At 41.8% G+C, this 20,586-nt stretch overlaps 1 protein-coding gene and 1 non-coding gene across 4 annotated transcripts in view; both read left to right on the forward strand.

Moving 5' to 3' along the window:
• DCX (doublecortin) overlaps nt 1–20,586 on the forward strand; it is a 124,627-nt gene that overhangs the window by 43,896 nt on the left and 60,145 nt on the right. The window lies entirely within an intron of this gene.
• LOC112582423 lies at nt 11,287–11,477 on the forward strand. Its single transcript, XR_003106961.1, has one exon. It is a non-coding gene; the product is annotated as a U2 spliceosomal RNA (small nuclear RNA).

Raw genomic sequence — 20,586 nt, forward strand, 5'->3', positions numbered from 1 at the left:
CAATCAAGAGTAGGACTCACAAATCATTTTAACCGTCAATCAACTTGAAGGGTAAGGAAACTCAAGAATGCTGCCTTCGTGCTGCATAGGCTATTCACAGAAAGCTGCTTAAATCTCCTCTGGGCTATGCTTGAGTGGGTGGATAGTAGGAATCACAGAATGACTGTAGAGGGGATTAGCCTAACCCTAACACTCTTTCCAGGCCTGCCCAATGGGCCTTGGTTTCTCTGCCTCCTTTGAGGTTCTCATTATGGCATAGGCTCTACTTTAATAACTTTAAGAGACAACTCCTTTGTGTCCATAGTGGTGATATATCCCACATAGGCATCTACTCTCAAATTCCAGTGTAATTTTATGGACTCTAAAATTAGGGATCAAAGTAGGAAAAGGGCAGATGCAAGGAGCCCATGGCTGTTACTCTAATGAGCCTGGGTTTGTTTAGGAGAGAATAAGGCAGGATGTATCCAATTCCAAATCTCTTTAAAGTGTCACAGTCAATTATAGATTGTCACCCTAAGAAAGTTACTAAGCCTCTTTGAGCCTTAGTTTTATCATCTGTAAAATGGGTACAATAATACTCTAGGTAGTATTTATTGAGTAATTACAATATCCCAGACACTATTCCTACTTCGGAAGTCTCTTGTGATAATTAAACATAGCTGTCACAGAGTCCATAGTGCATAGTAGGCACTCAGAACTGGCCTCTATTAATATTATTGTTGATTTTTAAAATTTGTTTTACTTCTGAGGGTCCTGGATTCAACTGGGCCATGCATGGTAGTTTGGACTCTCTTTTCAGCCAGGAGTTAATGCTGCCTAATGTTAGCTCTTAGCAAGTCTGAGATATTTGTCCCAGAAACCATACTTTTTCCAAAAAGTAAGTAAATACAACTAGTTTTTCCTATTTCTTGGCTCAGCACACACCATTGTTGTGTACTAATAACCTTGAGAGAGGACTAGAGCACTCCCTAAGATATGTGACTCCTTGGATTGAAGGTCAGAGTATCCACACAGGCAAAATCTCCTAAAGGACTGAGTCAGTTTTGTTCATCAAAATTCACACAAATATTTTTTTGCTCTTCTGTGGAATCAGGAGGGCTTTCCACATGGTTCAGTGGTAAAGAATCCGCCTACCAATACAGGAGACACAGGAGACATGGGTTTGATCCCTAGGTCAGGGAGATCCCCTCGAGAAGGAAATGGCAACCCACTCCAGTGTTCTTGCCTGGGAAATCTCATGGACAGAGGAGACTAGCAGGCTGCAGTTTTGGGGTCACGAAGAGTCAGACACAACTGAGTGACTGAGCATGCAGCACATGGCACTAGGAACCAGGGAAGGTATTTCTGGTGTCTTGAACTTGGTCTCTGTGTTCCTACAGCGCTATACTTAAATGGAATGCTCAGCCACTTTGGGACTAGAAGGATAATAGGATACTGGCTAGAAAGGCCAGCCTTGGTGTGTTTGGGCCACAAGTTCAATAACTTGTATCAAATACACAGTAATGATTCTCTGGGGACATTAACTCCGTGGGTGTTGCGATAATGGAACACTGACCTTCCTAACAGAGAACCTCACTTCATTGCATTGTTATCAGCTTTCCTCTATTGGAAAGAACCTCTTAATTGCTGATTTCATCATAACCCCAGGCACTTGTTTAAATTGCCAGCTATTTCCCTTCCATGGTGGAAGGGTCCCTCATACCCATCACATGATTAAAAGAAGCCTGGCAATCTGAGATTCCAAAGGAGCACCAAGCCTGAAGTTTTAGCACCCCTTCTCATCTTGTTCCCCCTCCCTTTGCTGCCTGCCTGCTGAACAGAGCTTCCAAAGCTTTGAAATAGATTTAATAGCCATTCATAGGATTTCTGATGGTGATAAAAGAAGTACTGTTCTGTTTTCAGCTGTCACTGTGCTTCCTCTTAAGGCTTGGCTACAGAGTTTACTACTAGATACCCATCTGCTCCCTGCCCAGAGCATGCCACTCTCTTCCCTTTGCCAACCAACCAGTATCATCCAGCCTGTTAGAAAGGAGTGGCCCAATAAGGAAGACTGAGGAGTAAGATGGCTCTGTGTGATGCTGCCTTACTTTGGAAGAAAATGGGCTCTGGTTGCACATAAAAAGCCACCTTGAATAGGGTGTAGATAATTGCCCAATTTAATGGGATTCTTATTAGGAGGAAGAGTAGCATAGTGTAGCTTGAGTGAGCCCTGCCTATTCTCTGGTACCGTGGAGATGTTAATCATGCAGCTCCTGGCAAGTCTGTCAGAGCTGAAGTGGATGATGTCACTGATATTCCAGCAAGCTCTTTGTCTGAGCGACTGCAGCACTCAGACAGCTGCAGAACAGAGCGCCAGGGAGCTGAATGTGTTAATAGGAAAAAAGCGCTTCCCCTCGTTCTTTCTTCCAGAGGGATGTTTTCACAAGGACCTTTGTGTGTTGTTCAGTACAGTGGCTGGTCTTATTGCTGATGATTCTCAGAGTCACCATGGAAAGGACATTATTAGGAACACAATAGATATAGATGATCATGCCAAGGTGTGGACCAGCAACGCTGGGCTGCTGAGCGTGCTTGGGTCAAAGGTTTCATTCCTTCATTTGGACTCTGTAACTGAACACAATATAAATAACTTGTAAATCTATATGATACGATGTGCAATACAATATACAGCACTTTTGAGCTCTTGCTATGTGTGTCAGGAATAGAGGCAGAAGTGTACTAGTTAACAGTGTGGGAGTCTGATTCTTGAAATCAAAGCACTTTGGGATTATATTCTGGCTCTTCCAAGTATTAGCTGTGTGAGTCTGGGCAGGGTACTTCCCCATTATAAGCCTCTTTTCCTATCTGTCATGGGGATCCTAACAGTAGGGAGGATTAGATGAGATAATCCATGCAATTAGCTCAGTGCCTAGCCAATTGTAAGCAAGTTAACTTAATTAACATTAACTTTATTGCTAATTTATTTATGTTATCTCACTTAGGTCTTCCAATCAACCTGGTGTGATAGCTACTATTATGATCCCTATTTTATAGGTGAGGAAACAGGGGTTCATACAGGTTAACTTGCCTAAAATCTCACAAATAGCAATTGGTTGAGCCGGACTTGCCCTCAAGCTAGCTGACTCCAGGGCTATTAGCTAATAAGCTCTACTGATGCAATTACAAAGGGCTGGGGAGCTGGAATTTGTGTCTCTCCTTAAGGGGGTCTCCACCTCAGCTACAAATTGAAATCATCTGGAAAAAATCAGAACAGAACACTGATGGCCCCTCAGGTGTGGGGGTGAGTGTTCACTGGGAAGATTCATGTTTTGTTTTGTTTTTTATCTTGATAAGAGTTTGTACTATACAGGTACATGCATTTGTCAAAACTCATCAAATGGTACATTTACAATCTGTACATTTCACTGAATGAAACAAATATTGAACTCTAATTATATGCTTACAGAAGTACTTAAGGGTGAAGTGTCTACAGCCTATTTTGAAACATATGCAGGAATAAGATGGGTTGATAGAGGGACAGGTATATGTTAAAACAATATAGCAAATGCTGATTATACGATCTAGGAGACACAGACTATTATGTGTTTGAATATGTTCAAAATAAAATGTTGGGAAAATAAATTAGAATCACTTGGGGAGCTTTTTAAAATGCTGATGAATAGGATCCCCTCAGAATTTCAGAAGTAAGTTAGTCTGGAGTAGGGAGCCCAGGTGTAGGTTTTAAAAAAAAACTCTCAAGGTGAATCTCAAGGACCTTTAAAACAAACACAATGTGCTCTGGACTCTCAAAGCCAACTCAACAATAAGTGTCCCAGCGTTCAAAACTTAAAGTGTCCTGATAACATCAGTCAGTGATAGCCCATCCCTCCTTCTCTCTTGTATATCTCCACTCTGTACCCTCTACCCCTAACTTCAAACATTTCCTCTAACTGAAAGCAGCACTGGGAAGAACTGTAATGAAGAGCATCAGGTAAATTATAGGTAGAAGCCACCTTCCTCTCCCATGCACTCCCATCCACTAGATTGTTGCCCCAGGTTCTGCCCTGATCCAAAGAGCTGACTCATTGTAAAAGATCTTGATGCTGGGAAAGACTGAGGGCGGGAGGAGAAGGGGATGACAGAGGATGAGATGGTTGGATGGCATCATCGACTCAATGGACATGAGTTTGAGAAGCTCCGGGAGTTGGGGATGGACAGAGGAGCCTGGCAAGCTACAGTCCATGGGGTCGCAAAGAGTCAGACATAACTGAGCAACTGAACAGCAACAACAAGGCCTCTACTTTGCAGCTGCTGGAGAGGCAGACACTCAACTTCTGGCTAAGTGGTAGACCAGACACTTAGAGCTGAACACAGGTTGTGGGATCATAGAAAAGTGAGCCCAAAGTTGCTTGGATTTTAGCTCTTGTCTTGCCGCCTCTTGTTTTTAAGGAGCTGGTGGGGGATTGTGTTATCTACAAGCATCATTTAGGTCTCTTCTAGAGGAGCAGAAATCCCAGGATCCCAGAGTTTCAGCCTGTGGGCTTTCCTAAGTGCACTGAGCATATATTTGCTGCCAATCCTACATAGAATTTCTCTCTCTCTCTCTCTCTCTCTCTCTGTCTCACCTCCCCTTTATTTCCCTTTCTGTCACCTCTCTCTCTCTCCCTTCCCCCTGTTAAAGTTTCGTGGATCTATAATGGCTTTTATGTGGGAAGGAACTCATGGAGTAAATGACCCATACGTTAAAGTCACATAAAAATATTTCCTTCTGCAATCAATGTGCCAGGGGTTGCAGGCTGCTGATTCAGCTGAGAAGCAGTGAACCAGGTCATTTTATCATTGATGTAACTCAGAGATGGGATTATTATCTCCCCTGAATATTTAAGGCAGTTCTGCCAGGAGAAGCAAAGACTCTTGAATTAGACTGACATATGGCCAAAGAAGCATTGTGTGGAAGTGTGTCAGACTACAGGGCAGTCATTTGGGGAACCAGTGTAGTCACCAGTAGTTTGGAGGGAAATGAAATGAGCCATATGCTAGATCAAGTCAAAACGGCTACTCTTGGAGTCTCCAAAATATAGGTAGGTATAATGTTCTAATAGCTAAACCTACTACTTGGGCCTGGCCAGAAACAAAGTTGAGTAGAGAAATAAATTTGCTTTTAATGGCTTCTCTCTACTTCTAAGCACTATGCATCCTGTTAACATTCCTGGCAACCCAAATTTGTCCAATGCCTTGGACCTGCCCTACTCCACAACTGTACTCAGGGCCAGGGTTTTCTAAAAGTTGGTAGACACTCCACCCATGATGCATGATATATTTATGGGTTTCCTAGATAAGTATTTCAAATTCTAATAGTTATATTTGGCTTTAGTTGTACTAGAAAAAATGGCACATCTGTCCTATTATTTCATCACTATTACTATTTAGGCTAATTTCTATGAGCAAAAAAATAGTTTTTTAAAAAGTGTATGTGGAGATGGAAAAAATTCTGAAGGTTATACTTGAATGACTGAAAATTAATAGAGCATGCTATAGACCAGTGGTTTTCAATCTGAGGTGATCTATTCCCCCCTCCCCACCCAACAATGGGATATTTGGCAATGTCTGGAGATAGTTTTGTTTGTCACAACGTGGTGGGAGGGGTACTACTGGCATCTAGTAGGTATAGGGATACTAATAAACACTCTAATGCATAGGACAGTTCCCCCACCCCCTGCAAGAAAGAATTATCTGGTCTCAAATGTTAGTAGTGCTAAGGCTGAAAAACTCTGCTGTAGACCCGTACTTATCAGAAGGGCCTATGAGTCAAATAGGAATATTGTGAAAGTGCAGCTTCTGATTCAGGAAGTCTGAGGTGAGGTCTGAGATTCTGCGCTTCTGAAAAACCTTTAGGTGATGCTATTATTGCTGTTCCATGGACCACATATTGAGTATCAAGGACCTGTAACTTCCCTCTTTCTCCCTCCACCAAATGCCATTGAGCTAGAGTTCCATACCCTCAAGGCTCTGCTCAGGGAGGGTTTGGTTATTCTGAGAAACAACTAAGGAGTGATGGCTGAAAATAGATTAATGTGTTTTCTTGCCATTTAGCAGGGCCATCAAAGTCTTAAACCAAAGATTAATTTGGTTGATACTTTCAGGAACTAAGCATAGCCAAAAAGAGAGATACATTTTGCTCTGGGGTACCTTTTGGAGAATAGACAGAATTTTCCATAAAAGGCAGGCACACCTAGGCTGGGTTTGTAAAAATGGTTTGTTTTGTTCATTTTCATTTGCCTGGCACCCAGCACAGTATCAAGCTCAAAGTAGATGCCCAAAATATGTCTGTTGAACCTATTGACAAGTTATACATAGCTCTATCCTCAGATATGCAGATGACACCACCCTTATGGCAGAAAGTGAAGAGGAACTCAAAAGCCCCTTGATGAAAGTGAAAGTGGAGAGTGAAAAAGTTGGCTTAAAGCTCAACATTCAGAAAACGAAGATCATGGCATCCGGTCCCACCACTTCATGGGAAATAGATGGGGAAACAGTGGAAACAGTGTCAGACTTTATTTTTCTGGGCTCCAAAATCACTACAGATGGTGACTGCAGCCATGAAATTAAAAGACGCTTACTCCTTGGAAGGAAAGTTATGACCAACCTAGATAGCATATTCAAAAGCAGAGACATTACTTTGCCAACAAAGGTCCATCTAGTCAAGGCTATGGTTTTTCCTGTGGTCATGTATGGATGTGAGAGTTGGACTGTGAAGAAGGCTGAGCGCCAAAGAATTGATGCTTTTGAACTGTGGTGTTGGAGAAGACTCTTGAGAGTCCCTTGGATTGCAAGGAGATCCAACCAGTCCATTCCGAAGGAAATCAGCCCTGGGATTTCTTTGGAAGGAATGATGCTAAAGCTGAAACTCCAGTACTTTGGCCACCTCATGTGAAGAGTTCACTCATTGGAAAAGACTCTGATGCTGGGAGGGATTGGGGGCAAGAGGAGAAGGGGACGACAGAGGATGAGATGGCTGGATGGCATCACTGACTCGATGGACATGAGTCTGAGTGAACTCCGGGAGTTGGTGATGGACAGGGAGGCCTGGCGTGCTGTGATTCTTGGGGTCGCAAAGAGTCGGACAGGCTGAGTGACTGATCTGATCTGATAGATAGCTATTAGAACAACAAAGGAAAGTATCTACTGGGGCAGAACACTGCCATGAACCTCTTCAAGGTCAGAAAGGAATGCTCTTTGGTATCTTTTTATGTGAATGAGTATCATTAAACTAGATGCATCCTCCCAAAATATACTTCTTACCCCTTGGATGGCAGCAGGATCACTTAAAATGTTTCTTGTTAGAAATCTTTGGAGCAGGTTAAGTGTGTATGTGGTGGGCATTTGGGGGGCACTTTACCTGTTCCTTTTTCAGAAAGGAAGCTTTGTGGTAAAGGATTGAAGACCCCAGGACCTACGAGAAGAAACTGGGCCAAAGACGGGATCGAGCCATCAGGGCACCTCTTCCCACTACCTTTGACTCTTGGAAATGTGTGTGGTTTGACATGTGCCAGCCATAGGGCCACCACTGTGCCACACGCTTCCTTTCGTGGACCTGCCACACACCAGAAAGTACCCCTTTGGGAGTCATTCCCTTGGATAATACAGGTTTTCTAAAAGTTCTTGTTAAAATATATGGAACTAGTATACAGAAAGAATAGATTGGTTGCCTAGAGCTTGGGAAGTTGGAGGGATTTTGAGAGTGACTGCTAATAGGTACAAGGTTTCTTTTGTTTGGTTTTAAATATTTTTATCTATTTATTTATTTGGTTGCATTGGGTCTTAGTTGTGGCATGCAGGATCTTCAATCTTCTTTGTGGCATGCAAACTCTTAGTTGCAGCATGTAGGATCGAGTTCCCTGACTAGGGATTGAACCTGGGCTCCCTGCATTAAGAGTGTAGAGTCTTAGCCACTGAACCACCAGGGAAATCCCTAAGGTTTCTTTTTGGAGTGATGGAAGTGCCCTAAAGTTGATTGTGGTCATGGTTGCACAGCTTTGTGACTATGTTAAACCTACTGAACTGTATACTTTAGATGGGTAGTTGTATAGCATGTGAATTCTCTCTCAATAAAGCTGTTATAAAAATACATAAATATATGAATTAAATTAGGAGATACAGATTAAGAGATAACCAGGGGAACCTTAGTGGACTTCCCTGGTGGCTCAGATGGTAAAAGGGTCTGCCTACAATGTGGGAGACCCAGGTTTGATCCCTAGGTTGGGAAGATCCCCCTGGAGAAGGAAATGGCAACCCACTCCAGTACTCTTGCCTGGAAAATCCCCTGGACAGATGGAGGAGCATGGAGTTGCAAAGAGTTGGACACAACTGAGCGACTTCACTTTCACCTTTCACTTTCAGGGGAACCTTGGAGAACCTCATGTAAGGGAGAAAAGATGGTTCCCATCCACACATGGAAACAAGAGATACAGGGTAGTAATCAGGATTCTTCAATTTTCAATTTCCATAAACTCATATCTACTCTCTTGAATCCAGTTGCCAGTAACCCCAACTGTTATCAACGTGTTCCAACATTAGATTGATAGGAGCTAGGAAATATTCAAATGTAGTGAACAAAAAGAGTCAGGTCCCCTAAGATAAAATAATCATGGCATAATCAATAAAGCATAGGGTTTGGCACTACCCTGTGGTTCTGGAAGGTCTTTAAATTCAATCAGGCCACTTGGACCATTGTTTTCCACAGAGAGCTGCAGGACCTGAGGCCTGAGAAAAATGGATATTTTTTTTTTTTTCATTGAAATGGAGACTATGGTTTTGGAAAAGGCAATGTTAAAACCACACTTATCTCATATAGCCTGGTGGCTAAATGTTCCAAAACCACAGAGGGAGAACCCCTGTCTCTCCACATGTGGCTTTCCATGAACCCACTGTAATTTTAATAGTTTTCCACGTCACAGATGAAGCATAAATGGCAGGGTCACTTCAATAAATGACTTCAATAAATGTGTTTGAGAAAACAGAAATGACAGGGCGTGGGACCTAGATCCCCTATTCCTACGGCTGAGCTCATGCGAGTTGAACATGCAGTTATCAATAGTATGATTTTGAATGCAATAATGAGCTCTCTCACCCTCCAACTTATGTCTTGGAAATGCCTTGGAAGGAAAAATAATGCATTTAGCTATTTAGCAAGATTATGTTTACATCTTGCTATAAATAAAGGGTCTTAGGAGTAGGACAGGATGGCTTGTTTAACTCAGGAAAAGAATGGCTGTCCTAGGAAAAGAATGACAACTAGGAGTTTGGGGGCTAACAAAACAAATTGGTCTTTTTCTCAGTTTTGCTCTAAGCTTCCCCTGATTACTGTGACCAGTAATTCTTGGACTTGGAAATATAAATTGAGAAGGGGCTATTACTGCGACCCAGTATTGTGAACCTGCTGCCAGCAGCCACTGAGTAATCTACTACACAGTACATTGTTATTTGTGACTCCCTTAGGCCCCATTAGTGCAAGAGAAACCTAGGACAAAGGAAAGACTACAAGAAGACAAAGGAAATAAGCATTCAGTAGAGTTATTAAATATGTATTTCACAGCAAGGAATTATCTCTATTGGACTCCAACTGGAGGCAGTCCAGCATTTGGCCTGCAACTGACCCTGGGTACAATAAAACCCCAAATTTCAAGAAAGCATTGTGGAAACTCCCCTGATTGAACTCATCTTGCTCTGTAGAAGACAGTGGGTTATTTACAAGGCATATCCTGCCACGTTCTCTTTCCTGCTACGAGGATATTTTATCATCTCTCCAGATTTCACACCAGGGTCAGTCTCATTTGGCTCTGTTTTCTTTGTGTCTGCAGATCTCAAATTGTCAGGGAACATCTTGTCAGGAAAAGGCCAGATGGGCAGACAGGGAAGTGATCCAGCCCCCGAGGAAATAAAGTGCTCAACCTGTCTGCACTCCCTTGGGGCACCGGAGTGAGGGGCCAGACAGACAGGGACACAAGAGGAGGTTCCTCCAACTTCACTCAGAGCTGCAGAAACCTGGGCCACAGGAGCACTTTTGGAGTGTAGGGAGCAGGAAATTCCAATTTCCATGTTGTGAGCTAACAGGATGAAATCTGATACCACCCTCCCTATGCTCTGGAAATGAACTCAGTCCTCTCTTTGAATTGGGGTCTTGGAGCCACAGAACCTCATAATGCAATTTTCACTCCCCAGGCCCTTGTAAGAGGCAAAGTGAAATACTGGTGATACGTGGTCTAATTAAGGGCTCAAACTGAAGGGAGCTCTTACTAGTTTTACATTTTGATTCCTGAGAGATGTTTTTCTCTGGCAATCACATGGCAAACAGATTTTAGACAAAAGCAATTCAGAGTCATTTTGGCACCCTCAACACCTAGCAATGTTTGATACGTGGTGCTTAGTAAATGTGTCTTTATAGAGTAAGCCTGACTTCTGGCATTAACCTCTCCTTATCGATTTGGAATATAAGCACAGATGCCATCCCTTCCATGGTCTCTGAATTGATTATGCCCTGGGGGCCTGGAAAATATCTAAGTAAAACAGACAGGAAGAGTTAAGCATTGTTAGCCAGGGAACCATGCTTCTGATTGTTCTGAGAGCTGATTCTGGGGTAAAATCTAGTTGGCTTGCTCTTCTCAGCCTTGGCCCTTAGCCCAGTGGTTTTGACCCACAGCTGTGTCTCTGGACTGATTACTTTCTACAGTCTTATTGGGTTTCCTGATTGCTATCCCTGTTCCCTGTCCCATGAGCTGAACATTAGTCCACAGATGTCAGGGGAAGAGACTTGGCTTTTACTGTCTAATTGCTTTAGTGGTGATAAGTCAGAGTACAGTTCTGGGTTAAGGAGTCCCAAATCAACTTACCTAGAAAAGGAGCAGTCAGAGAGCAAGGTCAAGTTCTAAAGGCCAGGGTTGAAATCCACAGGCCAGGGAGCTGAGAAGAGAGTAGAGACAACTCACTGGATTTAAGTTTGGAAACGTAGGATAGGTTATGAAGATTCATTTCATGACATTATGCTAATGATGTATTCAATCAATGGTTCTCAACCTAGGGATGATTTTTCTAGGGGGCATTTAATAATGCCTAGACATATTTTTGATTGTCACAACTGTGGGAGTGCTGCTATCATTTAATGGATAGTGGCTGAGGATGCTGCTAGACATCCTACAATGCAGAAGACAGCCCCGCACAGCAGAAAATTATCCAACTCAGATGTCTGTATTACAGGCACAAGATACAGGTTATAGATCACAACTATATGAAATATTAAAAAGATACTGGATCACTTCTCAGTCTTTTGAATAAGATCAAGTGTAGTATCTGCTCTTATGAGTTTAATACCTGATACGTCCTCTATCTGAGAACAGTATATTAAATGGATTTTGGGAGCAGGGACTTGGAATAGGAGCTTGCTCCATCCACTCCAAGCATCAGCCTGGTATTTCAGTACTTCCAGGAATGGTGCATCCTCTCCGGGGACAAAACTGCCAGCCCAAATGAAAGTGCTGTTCTAAACTCGCAGGCAACTGGATTTTTGAAGCCCTGGCACTCAGGTCTGAACTATCAGGGTCAGTCTCATCAGGCTCTATTCTCATTTCTCATGCCTCACACCCATCTCTTCTCTGTTGTCCAAGCTCCTCCCATATCTCCTGAAAAAAAAAAAAAAGATACTGAAAGGATACACATCATAGTTATCATAGGGGAATGTTTAGGTGGAAGGATAATGCATATTTTTTTCTTTTCTCTGGTCTGTAAATTCTCTAACATAACTATGTTGCTTTTAAGTTTTAAATTGATTTTTAATTACATAAATAATATCTGGACACTTTGTGCTTGTAAAATATTACGGTATTACAGATAAAACTGTGAAGATGTCTTTGACCAATCTGGTTTCTTCCACCTCAGACCCCTTTCCAGAGATAACCAGTTTTGTGGCTACAACTTTTCAGAGCTTTATCTATACTTTTATACATATATTGTGTGTAACTATGGAAATACATCTACTGTGTCATTGGTTTTTACAGATTCATAGTATGCTATAGTTTATCTATTTCCCTACTAAATAACATTTAGTTTGCTTCCAGTCTGGGGTTATTATGACAAATGCTGCATTGTACATGCCTCCTTGAACATGCTTGCCAGGGTTTCCAAAAGGGTAGAAAAATTGCTGGGTTATGGAAAAAACACACATTTAAAATTTTATCAGTGACAACCAATTGCCTTCCAGAGAGCTGACAAATTTAATTTCCTGAAAACCTCACTAACACTTGATATTTTTTGGGTTTAAACCTGAATGAAACTTTTGGCCAACCCAACAGTTTGTTTTTCATGTTTGCCAATCAGATAGTTGAGAAATAGTGTAATTCTTTTGTTTTAGTTTTAATTTGCATTTCCCTTGTTACTGCTGAGATGGAGCATCTCCCTCAAGTATTTGTTGAATCTATCATATATTCTCCTCAGTGATGTTCACACCCCTTGCTCACTTTTATAAGACCTTTCCAATAGTTTTTTTAAAAAACAGAAGAGAGCAGGATCAGGTTGCACAAAAACACAGAAATCAGTCTACCAAGTGTCTTGTCTGTCCTTCCTCCCTAACACAGATCCTGAATCCCACCCAGACCAAAATGACCCCTTTTTGCCATTACTGAGAATTCAAGAGCATAGCTATATTAGGAAACAAATTAGCAAAGCCCATTCTCACCACAGTTCTGTGTTTCCCTGGACTGTGAGCCTTTGCTATGCCAGCATCTTGATAACTGAATAGCCAGCAGGTACTGCCAGTCAGATTCGCTCCAGTCAAATACAAATCTGATATGTGACGAAGCATAAAGGAGCATGAAAGGCAGCGTGTGAACTGAATGTTATCTGCTGCCCGTGCAAATGGCAATTAGGACCATTAAATTTCAGTTAATCCTCATTAAGAACATCTGTTGTCTAGCCCACATGAGAAAACCAAAGATGGGGTTGGGTGATTGTGCCCACTCCCAATAAGTAGTTGTATCAACGAGTTTCCTGCCCACCCTCAGGCATAAACTGAAAGAGATGTGGCAAGGGAAAGTAGGAAAAGTATAACATCTGATACATACTAAGGAATAAAACTGGATGTACAGCATCTTCAGGACTCGAGTATTATTTGAAACCAGAGTGCTTGTAAGCTATGGCCCTTGTGGCAAAGAAGATGAATGATTAGTCCTAGTGAATTTCAAGATCACCAAATGGGGGTTCCAGAGTCTCAGCCAAAACTGGCTCTTGAGTGGTCCTCTCTGCTCTTTTGGTTGCTCTATCCCATACACCCTCCTACTCTGTCCACTGGGGTCCTGATCTTTGCCAGGGGACTGTGAATACAAACCAATTCAAATCACCACTACCAACATGTTGCTTGACTGCCATCCTCCTGTCTCATATGTACATGGCATCTTCTGCCTTATCAGTCTCCCAGTTGGCTTGTATCTGTGATGGAGCAGATGTTCTCACCAGTTCCAAAGAGGTATTAGGGGAAGGGGAAGGACTTCTGCACCTTTGTCTGAGTTTAGGCAGGTTAAGTTCTTCCTTACCATCAACTACTATGATGATGATTTTCTTTTCTAAGTCAGTGGCAGGGGATGGGGAAGTCAGATAGGTAGACAAGTAGTGTAAATTGTGTTCCTTTGTATAGGCGTCATGTAGCTCACCTTGGTAGCCTTACCACAGTTGTAATTTTCCATTTGTTTGGGTAGCCATTTGATCAATATGTTTGCCCTACCAGCATGTAAGTAATGTGGGTGCCCAAACCATGTCTGTTTTTGTTCATCAGTGTACCCCCGGCACTTGGCATGGCATCTACCATATAGGTGCTAAATATAATTTTTTGACCAAAAAAGCCAAAAAGTTGTGATTCGGATGTTTTTAAAATGAAGAAAAGCCAGGTATTCAGGCAGGAGTATATGAAGAGGCAGGGGCTTCCCTGGTGGCCCAGACAGTAAAGAATCCGCCTGCAATGTGGGAGACCCAGGTTTGATCCCTGAGTCAGGAAGACCCCCCCGGAGAAGGAAATAGCTACCCAGTCCAGTATTCTTGCCTGGGAAATCCCATGGACAAAGGAGCCTGTGGGCTGCAATCCATGGGGTCGCAAAAAGTCAGACATGACTGAGGGACTAAGCATGCACACACACGTGGGAAGAGGCATTTTTGAAAGGTACGGCATCTTACCATCTCTCTACTCTCATCCCAGGGAGACATCTCACCCTGTGAGTCTGCCTTTGTATAAGGCTGTCCCTTGCCACAGTCTGGAGAAGGAAATGGCAACCCACTCCAGTACTCTTGCCTGGAAAATCCCGTGGATGGAGGAGCCTAGTAGGCTACAGTCCATGGGGTTGCAAAGAGTTGGACATGACTGAGCAACTTCACTTCACTCACTTCATACTTTATCACTGGAGAAGGAAATGGCAACCCACTCCAGTATTCTTGCCTGGAGAATCCCATGGACAGAGGAGCCTGGCAGGCCGTGGTCCACGGGGTCTCAGAGAATCGGACACGACTGATGTGACTAAGCACGCACGCACTTGCCACAGTCATCCCCTAACTCGTCAATAGTGCTTTCATCTAGGAAGGTTGTGAGTGATCGAGAATGAAGCCTACCTTTGATAGTTTTCTATTTTCCTGTGATCTCAACACCACTGTCTTCTCCACAACAAATGCTCATTAGCAGGCACAAGCCTATCTTGCTCCTTGGGGCCTAAGGGTAAAATTGTGCCTTCAAGTTATATAGCTGAGATTGCCAGTGGAGGTAGGGACTGAATACCCCAGGGAACTATATTTACATTAAAATTGAAACAAGGACATACCAGTACATTTCTTGTATCATAATTGCTCCTAAAGTCTGCCAAAATATCACTCAGTGTCTCTCAAAGAGAATTGACATAGAAGGAGAAAGGTAATGCAGATGCTGGAAATGGAACAAAGATGGCATTTTGAACAAACTTTGACTCAAACTTTGATTCTAGAGAATTCTTATAAGATAGTGATGCTTTCTCCACCTCTTCTCAACCATTCCATTTTATCTCTTCAAACCCTGCTCTTTTCCCACAATCCTTTTCTTGACCTCTTATCTATTACTGTGAATTCTTGCAAGGCCTTTCTTATGTTTCTGTCCCATTGACAGAAAAAAGAGGATTCTACCTGAATCCCTAGCCTTTCCCATATGACCCAGGATCCTGATACAGAAATGAAGAGCAAGCTGAAATCATGAATGTTTTTACCACAGCAGCTCCATGGTTGCTACTAACTGGAATACCTCTTTTTCATAAAACCCAGAGATTTCCAGGGAGACCATTGCTAATCCCTTAAACTCAAGACATAGATAAAGCAGTTGGCTTGGTTATCACTAATTTCATTTTCATGCTTATATTTGCCATCATTCACTGAGGGACAAAAACAAGTCAGCTATGATAAGGGTAAACCCTGGATTAGCATTGTGTATTGTAGCTGTAAATTTTGCTGTAAATGAAAGGTACAAATGATTTGAAATCAGTTATAGAGGAAACAAGAAGCTACAAATGAACCTTTGATGGAAAATAACTTGTTTATTTCCTTAGCTGGGTATTTGGGATTGGTTTATGTTTCACATTTTATAAGGAGATAGTTCCCAATGGATCTGAAGATTGGGTTTATAACAGTTTAAGAGCTTAGCTGAAATTAACAAAACCAAACTTCAAAAGGTGTAGAAATGAAAGCAAGAGTTTGAAGTCTAGCTATTTTAAAGATACTGACAATTTCCCCTCTTAGAAGCATGAAACTTTTTCGGGTCAAAGACTTTACTCATCACCCAGTTTCATTTACCATGCAAAATAAAACCTCGTCTTATTGTAAGTTATCTTTTAAACTTTGAACATCTCCCAAGCAAGAAACTCATTACTTTTTATTGTCTAAAAAAAACACACATAATATGTAGTCCATTATCATTTCTTCAGCATCAATTCTTCAGCACTCAGTTTTCTTCACAGTCCAACTCTCACATCCATACATGACCACTGGAAAAACCATAGCCTTGACTAGATGGACCTTTGTTGGCAAAGTAGTATCTCTGCTTTTGAATATGCTATCCAGGTTGGTCATAACTTTCCTTCCAAGGAGTAAGCGTCTTTTAATTTCATGGCTGCAATCACCATCTGCAGTGATTTTGGAGCCCCCAAAAATAAAGCCTGACACTGTTTCCACTGTTTCCCCTATCTATTTCCCATGAAGTGATGGGACCACATGCCATGATCTTTGTTTTCTGAATGTTGAGCTTTAAGCCAACGTTTTCACTCTCCTCTTTCACTTTCATCAAGAGGCTTTTTAGTTCCTCTTCACTTTCTGCCATAAGGGTGGTATCATCTGCATATCTGAGGTTATTGATATTTCCCCTGGCAATCTTGATTCCAGCTTGTGCTTCTTCCAGTCCAGCGTTTCTCATGATGTACTTAAGATCAACTAAAATCCTAGGGCCACTGTTAATATCCATTTTGTTTCATCTTATACTGTTGAATGTGGAGATTTAAACGTGGAATTTTATTGAATGTCTTAAATATACTCTCTCCTAGAACTCAAAGGAGTGTTAGAAATCCTTTGTTTTGGCCCATCAGTCCTGCCTTTAAACTTTTTTCTAAATCTTGATTCTGTCATCCAACATCAATCTCTTTTGGCAAGGCCCTTGAAATAAGACTATAACTTGTACTGATATTCAACCCCCAGTTCTTCAATTTACCAACAAATACATAACCAAGACCTAACTTCAAAAACTGCAGACTCACATTTTATTTTTGTGGCATTTCTCCTCCCTTACCTGGAGAATTCCTATTCACCTACTGAGACCCATTTCAATTGCTACCTCCTCTGTGAGGTGTTGGGGCTTCCCAGGTGGCTCAGCACTAAAGAATCTGCCTGCAATGCAAGAGACACAGAAGATGTGGGTTCGATCCCTGGGTGGGGAAGATTCCCTGGAGGAGGAAATAGCAATCTACTTAGAGTATTCTTGCCGGGAATATCCCATGGACAGAGGAGCCCGGGTCAGCAGGTGGACGGTGGTGACTATCGACTGAGGAAGACTGTGAGGTTGGGTAGGAACTCAGTACAAGAGTGTTGCGAGGCATGAGCCATAAGCTCAGGAGGCAATGTTTTGCCAACCCTGGCCCAGGGCATAGTCAGTACTCAAGTATGTTTTTAAATGTATTTTTGCATCCACACCCTAAGATGTCTACTTTATCAAAAGAAAAGTAAATTGGGCATAGCTTGTGTCAACCCTTGTTTGTGTCTACTATCATAATTTCTCTAGAGTATTCACAAACAATATTCTAATAACCCTTTTAAGGTATTTTTTCCTGGGTACCAACATCAAGTTAATTATTGGTTTGTATTTTCTGAGATATACTTCTTGCCCTTTTCAAAAAGTAGGACAACATTTTCTCGTCTTTAGTCTTCTGGCGCCTCTTCCATTTTCCAAGAACTTTCCAGGTGGTGGTGACTCATTTGGAGAAAATGGCCCTTTTCACTCGGACCTTTCAACAGCATTGTTTGTAATGGTCAGGGGCCATGACTAGGAGAGCTGTTTCTTGGAAAATGTCTATTTGAATTGGGCAAATCAGAGGCTGAAGTCAGGATGGCCAATAAATGTGTTATTGACAGAGGCCTGGCCTAGAAAGACAGCCAAGTCTAGGGAGGCAGTTTTCTCTGAACCTTGGCCCAGCAAGCATTTCAGATGGCTCTTCCTGTCTCTCTTTCCTTCCCCTTCTCTTGGCTCCATATTCTCCTCTTGCTCTAGTTTGTCTCCTCTGAGCTGAATTTGGATGGCTAAAGTGTAACCTCAGCACAAAAATGACCAGAAAAATGCACATCTGCCCTTGAGTTCCAGATGAGGACCTAGGTCAGTGACTGTTAGTGACAGAGAAAATAAACAAAATGGTTTCAAGAAATTGCAGATATTAGGTTAATAATAGATACACTTCAGCTGTATATATGTGAAAAAGAGAATATCAGCTATGTAGATACATACAAAAAGTACAGTAAAATGATGATTCATTAGAATACTAAAAGCAACAGATTTTTTCTGAACCTACCATGTGTCCAGTCCTGTGCTAGACACTGAGAGGAGACAAAGAAATGATCTTAAAGATGTTGCAGTAATTTTGTAAAATCTTCTACCTTAATAAGTCTTCCCTCATAGCTCAGTTGGTAAAGAATCTGTCTGCAATGCAAGAAACCTGGGTGCGATTCCTGGGTCAGAAAGACCCCATGGAGAAGGAAATGGCAACCCACTCCAGTATTCTTGCCTGGAGAATCTCATGGACAGAGGAGCCTAGTGGGAGCCTGGTCCATGGCATTGCAAGAGTCGGATATGACTTAGCGACTAAACCACCACCTTAATAAGAGAGTGGCAAATAGCCAAAATCTGGTGTTCAGGCTTTTTTTTTTTTTAAGAAGGCTTTTCTTGAACAAAATTGGAACCAAAATATAAGTGAATTTTTAAAAAGGCTAACCTTCAATGACCGGAAAATGAAATTCATCTAAACTCTCTGTTCCAACTATGGATTAGTTAAATGACCCTTGATCTGTGTACACACAAAGAAAATGACATTGCTGAGACTGCAGCTTGTCTCCCCACCCAGCACTGTGGTTGCTTTGCAGAAGCTGCAGCAAGTCTGATTTTTATTTGGACTGGGAAATCTTATCATGCAGGTTCAGCCTAGCTCAGGTTCTTGTCCCTGTCAGTGTGAATCTTACCATTTATTTGGTCAGAGGTACAGTGAGAAGTGGGCCTTCAGCCCTCTAAGGGGCTGTGCCCTGTTGCTATAAACCATTGAAAGCCTGATTCCTGATCCCAGCAGCTCATGCAAGGGACAAATGTAAACAGGAGCTGCTTTGCTCTCAGTGGAAAGGTTTGAGTTGAGCTCCTTCCAGGCGATCACACGGGCTGCCATTTTATACAGTCTATTTCTGTCTTCCTGTACACATCCCTCAATTTGCATTCCTGCTTAAACTTGCCACTAGTCCTGCCTCTCTGTGTGGGAGGTGGAATGGATTTGAAGAAGGGAAAAGAAAAGCCTTTTTGTGAGGAGGGGGAGAATACAGGACTTTCACCGGCTGTTCCTCCTGGGTATCTTGAGAGAAGCATTTTGTCTCCTGGCTTCCTTGAGGGTTGTCATAGAAGCACTCATTTAGCATGGGTATAAGCCTTACTTCTTTATGCATTTGACTTTTGGCTGAGTTTGAACCAATTTGGCTCATTAAAAAATGGCGATTTGTGTAATGGGAAGGTGAATGGCAAGAAGAAGGTGGAAACAACTTTAAAGATGGTTTACATGAAGAGAGTGTTTCAAGGGACCATCAAAAGCCCTCAAATATCTTTCAGCAGATTTTAAGGAGTATGAATTGTCTACTATTAGAGCTTTATTCCTTAGGGTTCAGTTATGGTCCTCTCTAGGCATTACCTCCGAGGCTGGGCGGGATGCACTATTAAGCTATGAACACTCTAGCATGATTTAGCTTATCAGAAATTTGCAGGCAACTGATCCTTTCCCAGCAACCAGTTGGCGTTCCTTGCCAGTACATTTGACTTGGATGATGTCCCCCATTCTTAAGGGAAACTAATTTAATTGTTTAAATTCGCAATCTTAACAGACTCAAAAAGCAATTGGTATGAGTCAAAACTTGGAATGGCTAAGCAGTTTAGATACTTGTATAAACAAGGTCCAAAAGTCAATTTTTCAGGCCATTAAATGTAGGTCAGATGCAAGAAGAGAACTAAATTGTGACAGAAGGGACTCAACCCAAAAATGTCTACCAGACTAGCAGCTCCTTGAGGATGGGAGCTGTGTCTGTTGCTTTCTGTATCCCTGACAGTTACCATGGTGGCTGCCTTCTCACAAGCACTCAGTGAGTGCTATTCAGGAAGTAAACACAGTCAGAACAAAGAACAATTTTTTGACGGAAGGGTTGATTCTGGAATGTATTGCCAAATAATTTTGGGGAGTCCTTTATTGCAGAGATTTTATGAAAGAAGGTAGGTACTACTATGCACAGAATGTGAAAGTAAAGTGCTCTATAAGGGCAGAGAAAGACAGTGGATTTTCCTTCTAGTTCTTGAGTGCTATGAAATAGGGTGAAGATAGTTCGTGTAGGGTGTCTCTTTTTGTCTGTCTGTCTCTGTTTTTTGTTTTTTTCTTTGCCAAAACCTAATTTATTTTACCAGCTTTTCTTTTTTTAAACTTTCTTTTTATTAAACGACAGTTGATTTACCATGTTGTGTTAAATTTTGCCAACTTTTCTTGGCCCCACCTTATTTCCCCTTAGGTCACACAGCTTTTGCAAAATAATTATAATAATTTGCATTCATATAGCATTAGTGCTTTTCAAGGCATTTTCTTACACACTTTCTCTTTTTGTTCTGAATTTGAAAAAAACCCACTATGAAGCAGTCAAAGTAGTATTAGTTTCATTTTTCAGATGAGGAATCTGTGGTATAAAGTATTTAAGTGACTTGCTCATGATCACATTGCAATGTGTGACTGAACCAGAACTAGAAGTCAATCCCTTGGTGCAATATCACCCCAAGTCTCAAAATTCAGG

Source organism: Bubalus bubalis, chromosome X (assembly GCF_019923935.1).
Source record: "Bubalus bubalis isolate 160015118507 breed Murrah chromosome X, NDDB_SH_1, whole genome shotgun sequence".
In the NCBI taxonomy this organism is placed as follows: domain Eukaryota; kingdom Metazoa; phylum Chordata; class Mammalia; order Artiodactyla; family Bovidae; genus Bubalus; species Bubalus bubalis.